Below are 11,347 nucleotides of genomic sequence, written 5' to 3' on the forward strand. Positions count from 1 at the left end.
GGGGATTTTGCTGAAACACACCCCTGATAAATTTTGTGTAAATAGCATGATATTTTAAGCACTGCAGGCTTGATAGGTTACCTAGAATCACCATGATGACCTTTTGTTCCGGGAAAAGTAGTTCAAAACATCTCCGATAATTTTTGTGTGAATAACATGATAATATAGGCACCGCATAACCAATAACTTATAATATAAACATGATGATAACTTTTTACCAAAGGAAAACAAGTTGTTAAAAACATACACTCGCCTCGCGGGGCCTCCTAGATGAACACAACACATGATGTGCCACAGAAAATCCACACAATGTTTAGTGTCATGAGGGGCACACGTGCTCGTGGGTTGGCTCAGAAAAATGGCCCACTTTGACCCGCTATAGGCATGATAAGTTACGCAAAAACATCATGGTAATTTTTGACCTATGGAAAAAGTTACTAAAACACACCTAGGTTTTTAGGTGTAAGTACCATGATAATTTACGAACTGTAGACCCGGTAACTCATGTACAATCCCCCATGGTAACTTTGACCAGGGGCGAGGTTGATGTACACATACCGTGATAACTTATGTGTAAGTACCACGGTATTTTACACATTGAAGACCTTATAACTTGTGTACAAAACACAGTGGTAACTTCGAAAGGGGTGTAGTTGTTGAAACATAGTACCTGGTAAGTTCTATGTAAATAGCACGATAACTTACGCAACACAGGCCTGATAACTTGCAGGCAAATACCATGGTAACTTTGTCCTGAGGGGAAATTGTGGTAATTTTCTGTACTCTTTTTAGTAACACAATTGTAAAAAAGGGGGTCAAAACAATTAGTTTCTTTAATTTGAGCAACAAATACCTAAGGGTGATTTGGTTGTGGTGGGGCGCTTTCGTGCCAAGGAGGTGTGGGTTCGAATCCCACATGCTCAATATTTTTTTTATCATGTGATAAACGTGAAGAAGTGGCAGTTCTCTCGGGGGTGGGCGCGCGAGATGTGCGGGAGAAGCAGGTTCCTCGGGCAAGCCTGCGGGGTCGTTTGGGAGAAGGTGGGGCCGAAGGAAGGGGGATCTTGTGGTACTTTAAAGTGAAAGAAATAGATTTGTGACAGTTTTGCTTATATGGCACACATGTGCCAAATATCACAGTCCATAAATGATACATAGATAGTTAATAGCATAGATAGTTTAGCATAGATAGATAAAAAAAGATAGTTCAACTACTCCTCGTCGTCCTCCTCCTCCTCCTCCTCCGACTCCGCCTCAGTGATGTCCTCCTATGACGTCTCAATGAAAGCGTCAAGAAACCGATTGTCGTCGGAGTCCCAGTACGACGCTGCTCCTAGGTCGATGTTGAATTGAGCGGCCGCCTTCCGCATACACCTGTCCTCGCGATAGGCGGCTCGCTCTGCCCTCCTCTCCTCCCTCTCCGCCCTCTTTTGCGCGTAGAACTCGCACTTGTTGACGACGTCCCGCGGGAAGCGTTGGCCCCATAGCTCCATGGCTTCCTCGTCCATCTCGGCAATGCCGAGACGGCGCTTGTCGGTGTCAAAACCGGCGGATCTCAGGTAGGGGGTCCCGAACTGTGCATCTAAGGCTAATGGTAACAGGAGGCGGGGGACATGATGTTTACCCAGGTTCGGGCCCTCTCGATGGAGGTAATACCCTACTTCCTGCTTGATTGATCTTGATGATATGAGTATTACAAGAGTTGATCTACCACGAGATCGTTGAGGCTAAACCCTAGAAGCTAGCCTATGATTATGATTGTTCTTGTCCTACGGACTAAACCCTCTGGTTTATATAGACATCGGAGGGGACTAGGGTTACACAGAGTCGGTTACAGAGAAGGAGATCTACATATCCGAATTGCCAAGCTTGCCTTCCACGCAAAGGAGAGTCCCATCCGGACACGGGACGAAGTCTTCAATCTTGTATCTTCATAGTCCAACAGTCCGGCCAAAGTATATAGTCCGGCTGTCCGAGGATCCCTTAACCCAGGACTCCCTCAGTAGCCCCTGAACTAGGCTTCAATGACGATGAGTCCGGCGCGTAGATTGTCTTCGGCATTGCAAGGCGGGTTCCTTCTCCGAATACTTCATAGAAGATTTTGAACACAAGGATCGTGTCTGGCTCTGCAAAACAAATTCCACATACCACCGTAGAGAGCACAATATTCCACAAATCTCATCTGCTGAAAACTTTTCATAGCGTGACATCACGCCACAGCCCGGTCACTATTCGAACTGTTTTTCTCAACCAGCTACTGCACATATTGCGAGGCGGTTTCTTTGGCACGTCTTATCGAAGCAGAGATCATGTCCCCTTATCATGGGATTCTCATTAATATGGGTGTGGGTAACCCAACCGCGTCATCAATCGTGGCGCTTGGGGAATAAGCGATTTTAACGGGCAAGTGGGGAGACGCACAGTTTCTACCGCCTTTATAAAGAGATAAGGATCCTTTTTTTTTCACCCACGCCTTCTTCTTCCTTCGCTCATCCATTCTCGCACGCTCGAGCTCCAGCGCCCAACTTATCACCTTCTCCATAAAGCCATTGCAAACATGTCCGGAGCGGGAGGCAAGTGGATGGCTTCCTCCGTTACGGAGGAGGACATCACGAAGCTCCGGGAGGCCGGATACTTGGCCGCAGACATCGCGCACCGGCTCCCGGATGCAGGTCAGATTGTTCCTACTCTGGAACCCCACGAGAAGGTTGTGTTTCTCGCCCACTTCGTCCGCGGACTGGGATTTCCCCTCCACCCATTCGTCCGCGGGATCATGTTCTATTATGGACTGGATTTCCACGATCTGGCCCCCAATTTCATCCTCAACATCTCGGCGTTTATCGTTGTGTGCGAGGCCTTCCTTCGCACCAAGCCCCACTTCGGCCTGTGGCTGAAGATCTTCAACGTGAAGCCGAAGATAGTGGTCGGCCAGCAAGCGGAGTGCGGAGGCGCCATGGTGGGCAAGATACCCAATGTCACCTGGCTCGAAGGCGCCTATGTGGAGACCGTGAAGGGGTGGCAATCGGGGTGGTTCTATATCACCGAGCCGCGCGACTCCAACTGGGCGGCGGCCCCCGAATTTCGATCTGGCATCCCCATGCGGCTTACCTCCTGGAAAAGGAAGGGTTTAGCCTGGGGTGAGCTAGCGGAGCTGACCGGACTCCAGAACTGCGTCAAGAATATGATAAGCAAGAAAATCAAGCTTGACAACATGGTCCAGGTCATGCTCTTCCGCCGGATCTTTCCATGTCATAGACGGGCATTCAATATGTGGGAGTTTGACCCGGCCGAACACCAGACGCTGCGAGAGCTCTTTGACATGACGCACAAAGACATCTGGAAGGTGCTGTTCAAGGCCGCTAAGGTACCTCCTCCCGTTACCGAAGATCGCGGGCTCAGCGCAAAGCGCCCCGCCAATCCGGTAAGTTCTCTATGTTTTACAAGATGCTCCTTTCCCAAGTATATTCGTGAAAGGAATCTAAGCCTCCACAACAACTTAACAGGACTGGGTGGCGACAGTGAAGCGGATCGACTGCCCAGCTCCACTACCCAAAGATCCAGCGACGGCTCTCCTAACGAAGATGCTGTTTCCGGCGCCCTATGAGGTGCCGGAGAAGAAAGCCAAGAAGAAGGCCACGGGGACCAGGAAAGTTCTCCGGAGCAAGGTTGTATCAGACTCATCGTACGAAGACACCGAGGAAACGAGAAGGAGGAAGAGGAAAACCCTCCCCCTCAAATCGAGGGGGAAAAGAAAAGGAAGGCCGCCCCGTATGGGGAGGCCGAAGGGTCCAAGAAGGGAAGGATCCTCCCTCCGGACCACTCCACAATAGCCGCCTACAGCGACGAGGAGTGGCTGCCCAGGGACAAGCCCCTAGCGAAGTCGTAAGTATCCGGATACCATAATACTTCTGGCATGATTCGCTTTTGTTGCTTCTTATCATGTTAAATATGATCGTGCAGTCCGTCCAAAGCCTGCATCGACTTATCCTCCTCGGATGGGTCTTTGAGCGCGTCGGCGATGAACAACGACTCGCTCCCGACGGCCACCACCCCCCCGTCCCGCGGACGACACCGAGGTGTTGTCCCAGAGGTTACTGGGCCAGGGGGAGACAGTTCTGGAGGCGCCCCAAGGTGAAATCCCTGATGTTGAACACATGGGGGGGAAGACCCCCATGGATTCTGATGAGGGGGGCCGCAACAAGTTTGGCCCCCAGCCGGATACTGCGCCGGAACCTCCAGTGGTTCCGGACTTAGGCAGGCAGCTCCTCACTAAGGGGGGAGAGCCATCTGTGCTGATGACCTCTGTCCATCCAGAGGCATCGGACAACTTGCTGGAAGCGCTTCAAGGCGCTTCCATTGATGAAGAACAGCGTACTCTTATGAGTACGGTGATTGCGAAGGTTCGATCCGCCAAAAGCGGATTGGCCGAAGCCTACGCCAGCTTCCTAACAGGCTTTGAGGTAAGTAATTAAATTATGAAAGAATATCACAGTATAGACAGTAGCCCCTGATGCTCTGTTTGGTGTCTGGAAAGAAAAGCCGAATAGGGGATCAAATAACATCCACAAGAGTCTAATCATATTATGTCTATGTGAATAAGCAGGCGTCGCTGCTGGCCGCTACCGCCCGTACTGCAGAGGTCTCCGAACTGAAGCGGGACCTGGTGCGGACCGAGGAAGAGCTCGGCCTCATGAAGAAGCAGCTCGAGGAGAACAAAGGTAAGTGATACCCCGTCTGTACGTCATATAAAGGAAGAATTGTTGATGCTAAGACAAGCGTCATGAATTTAATAGGGGCCACGACCGAGGTGGCTGCCCTTAAGAAGGCGTTGCCCGAGGCCGAAGACAAGGAGGCCAAGGAGTGCAGCGAGCACGAGAAACAAGAGGCTCCAGTTGATGAGGTCCAGCAAGAGCTCTAGGACTTCGTCAAAAAATTCGAGTCCTTGGAGCGTGACTCCAAGACGCAGGAGTCCAAGCTTGCGAAGGCCCGCCAGAGTGCACAGGATGCCAAAGTGGATGCCCAAAAGGCCCTCCAAGAGGTTCAAGCGGCCAAGAAGATTGCGGCGGGTAAGACATTCAATATGCAGAGCAAGCATGTGAAGGAGAATTTCTTTTTGCTTACCCAAATTTGGAGCTCTCCAGGAGCATTCGCAGATCTGCCGCACAACATCTCCGATGCCGCAGAGTTCTACCGAGCTGAGGAAGGAGCTCGACGGATAAGTTGTTCTAGTCCCAGTATATTGGGGCCGAACATCCGATGCCCTTGAGCGACCAGTTGAAGCAACTGGTCGAACTTCACAAGGCGGCCGAACTGGCCATGAAGGACCTCATAGTCCGGCTGTGGCCTGGCGAGCCCCTGCCCGACAGCTACTTCAGCCTTGTCAAGCGGATGGTAAATGCCTGTCCGCGGCTTGAAGTCATTAAGTGGTCCGTCTGCATTGAAGGTGCACGCAGGGCCTTGGCCTGTGCGAAAGTGCACTGGGCGAAGATGGTTGCCGAGAAGCTGGTGACGGAGGGGCCGCCGAGGGCAAGGAGTTCGCCACCCCGAACAGTACTATGACAATGTCCTGAAGGGTACCCGCCTTGTGGTGGATGAATGTGCTAAGGATGTACTATTTGAATGAATGTACTCATATCATCCTGTAATATGAAAACGAGTTCATGTGCGCTATATGGCACTTGTTGATTTAAAATATTACCTTCTGTGCGGCCGTTTATAAAATCTTGAGAGTTGGCCAGTCGTCGGCTTCTGCCCCCATGTAACTAGTACTGGGGTGTTCGGGATAAATATACACACTCTTTATCCAAATTTTTGGTCCTTTTAAGGAGGTGTTTAGCGCAACGAACAAGGCAATTGAACTATACGTCTTTATCACTCTCACTTGGCCATAGAAGTCTACAATTTTAAATTTTGGCGAAGCCCCTAGTATTCGGAAGGCCGAACTTGGGGCGCTATATACGCCTAAATCGGACAAGGCCGATTCCTCGCCCGAAGCGGAAAAAATCTTTAAGGATTTGAGACCTCTCGAACAGCGACCAGCTCTCGTCTCATCATGATAGTCAGTTTTCGGCTTTCTCTACTGAGGTGCCCGTCCGGAAGAACCGGGACACAATCGCAATAGTTCTCCCTGTGCTACCTTAGCCGATATAGCGGAATGTAAGGTACCAAAACATAGGAGCCGGGAAAACCCAACTATTGACCCAAGACATGATTCGGAGCTGATGCATATAATGCTATAAGTTCGGGGTGCTGCACTGTCAAAAGTGATGTAGGGTGGAACCCTATGTGGACGATCTTTCACGTTTGGAGTGGATCCTATGGGGACACACGAAGAACGCGCGGAAGAACACGAGGAAATCACGGGGAGGAACAAGGGAAAACACTCAACCAACAAGGAATCAGTCACACAAGTGCTAGATCAAAGAACAGAAAGAGATATACGAGATCCAAAGTCAATAAAGGTAAGGGTACAAAGGTAACCGATCTTTTCCGTGAGGAGGTCTTGAATCCACAAGGGGATCTTCCCATGAGGGGGTCTTGAATCCGATAGGATCTTCTCCGAAGAGGCCACGGTCTCTCACGAGGAGGAGATCCGATGGATGAGTGAAGCTCTATCTCTAACTTGAGCTAAATCAACACTAATTCTAACTAGGAGGAGGTGGAGGAGTATATATAGTCTAGGGCCACGAAGGGGTAAGTGAAGGGGTACATGGGCTGCGGCCCAACACACTGTGCGCAGACAGGCGTCGGACGTCCGGAGGGTTCCGGTCGTCCGGAGGCTCGGGAAGGTCCGGACGTCCGGTGCTCTTCGGATTTCCGTAGATTCGGCTCGGGTGCGCTTCGGTCGGACGTCCGGAGGGGGCCGGTCGTCCGGAGGCTCGCGGGGTCCCGGACGTACGGAGTTCTTCGGATGTCCGCAGATTCGGTTCGGTGGTCGCTGGCACGGTCGTCCGGAGGGGGCCGGTCGTCCGGAGCCTGGGAGTCGTCGTACGTCCGGTCCTGGTCGGACGTCCGGCCGCTGTAGCTTCGGGCAGCTTCTTCTCTTGGTCCTTGTACTTGGTGTCCTCGCCGTCTTGTCCATGGTCTTCCTCCTTGTTCCTGGTCATGCATAGCACATATATATGAGGTAGTAACCATGTCTCACATGTGGGAAGTGAAGGTTCGGAGAGGAGCGAGTTCACCTTGTGTCCAATGGCGTATGTTCGAGGTCTCATCATATGTCCACTTGGGGTTTGGAGAGTAGTCGGAGTGTACATGGGGATGAACGTGGGATGCTCCGCATCATCTCCCCCCCCCCCCTTGGGAAAGATCCGACCTCGGATCGTGATCCTCATCACCATGGAAACGGTTGTCGTAGACGGACTTGTAGTTGGACGAAGTTGAAGACATGGCGCCATCCGAGTAGTCCAAGGTGTCGCCGGAGTGATAGACATGCAAAAAGAGCAAACACAAGCAACACTCGGAAATACAATGGTTAGCGCACACAAAGTGTCCATCATGTAAGAATGAGTACGTGCGGCAAGATTGGTCGTGACAAAATGCATGAAGCTTATCAAGATGATCTAGAATGAGATGAAAAGCATTCATGGGAGGAAATGCAATCATTGTGCACACAAATGTGTTGTAAATATGATCAATGCAACCACGGTGCAAAATGATGTCATAGTGAGACGGTTTGTCAATAGCATGAATATGGCAATGGATGCTCAATATGTGTATGTTATCATGCAATTGATGGAAAGCAATGTGATCATTATGTATGAATATGCCATCAAGGAAGATCACAACAAATTTGCTAAGAAAATGCACAAGCTCATATATCATGGATGACATGGGAATAGGTGCAACAAGACAATCATAATGTGTGTCAATCCATGCATAGGGTGCAAATTTGTCATGGGTGGTGTTGTACCAAAGCTCGATGTCGTGGCACTCCTCAATTTGAAGGTCCATAGGGTCCATCTTCAAAGTCGGTCCTCCATCCAATATATGTATCATGTAGACAATAAGAAGGAAACAACAATGAAAGAATGACCCGTCCAATATGTGTATTTGAGGATGGCTCAAATGGAAGGAGGTCACCTTTAGGAGGTTCTCAAGGATTATGGAGTTGCGCATCTTGTATGCCTTCACATAACCAAGTTGTCTCGTGATGTTACCGCCTTGTGAATCCTTCAAAATGAAAGAACATGACAAACACTCGGAAAAACAAATGAGGTTAGCGGAAGTGCAAAACCTATCATTCGTGTGGTAAGATACCCAACAAGTGTATGCATCATGCTCATCATAAGAAATGACAAGGGAGTATTGCATAGTATGGAGGCATATGATACGAGAACAACCAAATGCAATAGGCTCAATCAAACAATCATGCATCACAAGTAAAGTGTCCAAGTCTCCAAGATGAATAAGCATAGCAAGTTGGCACTCAATAGAAGGTGATATGAGAGATGCAACTAATGGAGACAAGAGGCAATGATCATGACAAATCAAGTGAGAGGCATGAACATATATGTCATCAACCCAAGAAAGCAAGTGATACTGGAACATGGGTGATGCAACATAGCAAGCAATCATAGCGATCAAGTCAAGCATGCTAGTAGTGCGAAGATGCAACATACTAGAAGGAATCATGGCAAGCATGTCATGTGTGCAAATTGTGGGCATGAATAATTCACATGTCATAGCACAAGCATGAAAGCAAGATATAAGGAAAGTAGGTTCATGGTGTCGGCAAGAAGTCCTATGTAAATAGCAATGGAACATCATGGCTCTCCCAACATAAGAATCAACAATAGTATGAGGCACATGATAAACATGGCAATAGCAACAAGGATATCCACCAATCATGCAAATACACATAGAAGTATCATAATGGTGAATCATGGGTAGATGCAAGCAAGGGTCACAATTGCATGGCAAATGCATAGAAGCAAGTATAACATGCAAAGTGAACACGGTAAAATGAGCATAAGGGGACAAATGGTATATAGCCCATAGCCGCGTGAGAGCCAAGTAGAAGAGATGCGCGTAGTCCTTGCGCAAAGGGAACGGTGGTAAGGATAGTCCACGGGATCCCAAGTCATCGTTGCTCTCAAGAGCTCGTTTCGTCAACTCATGGGATTGTGAGGTTGACGAGTGTTCATAAGTACCTACACAAAGGAAAGACAAAGAGAAAATTGTGTGTGCATGGTATATGTACACATCATCCATCATGATGCGCACGGGCATGTGTCGGTTAGCACAAAATATCCAATGCTCAAATAAATGAGATGCATGATATAGAAACATGTCATCCATCATGATAGGTTTGTTGTTATGAATGGCATAATGGAGACTCAAAGGATGTAATGCATCATGAGAAATATCTAGAGCATTGTTATTCATGGAATGCATATGGTGCAAGCAATCATGGAAATCATGCAGAGGATGGGATGCATCAAGATCGCCTAATATGTATGAGGAAACTATGGGGGTCTCCTCATGAGCATTAACGGAAACATAACATGGAGAATATTGACAACATCCAAAACAATGCATATTTGGAACAATGTGATCATGGCATGACATATTAGATGAATTGCACAAATCATGTAAAGGAAGCATGGCAATATCATCACATGAAAAACAAAAGCCAATGACCATCATATCGTCATCTATGCCATAAGTGCAAATGGGATTGATTTTAATGGGGCATGCATAGTTACTATGTTGAGATTGAAATGAGGCAATATGGGAGATCTCACTCATAGTATATGACAAGTTCAATGGGTTGTCAAACATGATGTGACCAAAAGAATTTTCACATGATATCCTATGGAGCATAGCATCACAACTAGGCAACTCAACATGCTCATCATCATATTCATCGTAAATAGGTAAGTCAAGGCATGAAGAAGTCTCACTAGCATGAAGCATGGCAATAGGTGTGTCAACATCATGGGAGCAATCGATGCCAAGAGAGTCCACTAGTGGGACAAGAGAAGCACCATCACCTATGTTACCGTTGGAGCGTCGCTCATGTGTTTTAGGTGAGGTGTTGAAGATTGTCTCGTTGTCATCTTCATCTTGATGGAACCATGTGGGGGGTGCATCATCGTCCACCATGGCCATCGGTTTTCCCATTGGAGGGATGGACTCGTCGAGGGTAGGCATGTCGTCATGTAGGAGACCTAGCACCAAAGAAGAAAACACACTAGGAGTAGAGGTTAAGTCATTAGAAATCATAGTGGCCTCACATGCCGTGTCAACTACCTCACTCACTAAGTGTTGTGGCTCACTCACTCCCTCAAGGATGCTCTCACTCATATGGTTGGTGGAGTCACTCAAATGGCGCTCAACCTCACATAGGATGTGTGGCATGCTCTCATGTGTGGGGCAAGTGGTGGTCACACTCATCCTCTCATAGGAAATGCTCTCTATGTCACGTATGGTGGAGTCACTCATGTCACTCATGTGGTGGTGGCTCTCCTCACATGACAAATGGGGCATCTCAACATATGTGGGTGTCGGAGAGATGTAGGTGCAAATGTCTCCGTGCGCGGTCGCGTAGCTTGACTCGGAGGAGGAGTCCAATGTGGGCGTCGTCTTCATGTTGTTGAAGAGGTTCGCGCTCGTCGCCGTGGTCGAAGGGGATGGCCCTTGCTCGACCGTCTTGTCGCCGTCTTGTTGTTGGAGGTCCATATGATGTGACACCTCGTAGCTCGTTTCCATGACCGAAGGAGTTTCCCATGCTCGGCCATCTTCCTTGGGGGGCTTCCGAAGATGGAAGTGTCGCCCTCGCTTGTAGGTGGTCGCCTTGGACTTGATGAAGTCATTGTAGGCGTACTCGTGGGAAGTAGGCTAAGATGCCGTACGTCCAAAGGCGAAGATGCCTTGAGAACACTTGGCGAAGATGCCGAAGTGGTTGATGTAGCCGTAGCACCTTCTTGGTAGTGGTCGTCTCGCGGTCTTCTTTTGTGCTCTTGAAGCTTGGACTTGGTGTGTTGGGACTTGTGCATTTGCGCTTGTGGAGCATCTTCATGATGATGGTGTCATTGTCGCGCTTGAGATTGAAGGCGTTCGTCGTCGTCGTGCACATGATGCTTGGAGGTGATTTGCCCTTCATGACAATGTGGATCACAAACGTGATGGTGGTCGCCATGTAGATGTTGACTTGGACGACTTGCGCTTGCATCTTGTTTGCGCTCCGAAGATGATCGACTTGGTCGCCGCCGCCTTGACGATGACGAAGGGGAAGTAGACTTGATCAAGGCTCTAATCTCCTCCATCCTTGCATCTTGCTCCTATTTATTTGCGAAAAGCTTCTTCTCGATGTGCTCTCGCAATCTTGATTGTGCGCCTTGCA

Source organism: Triticum dicoccoides, chromosome 7B (genome assembly GCF_002162155.2).
Source record: "Triticum dicoccoides isolate Atlit2015 ecotype Zavitan chromosome 7B, WEW_v2.0, whole genome shotgun sequence".
In the NCBI taxonomy this organism is placed as follows: domain Eukaryota; kingdom Viridiplantae; phylum Streptophyta; class Magnoliopsida; order Poales; family Poaceae; genus Triticum; species Triticum dicoccoides.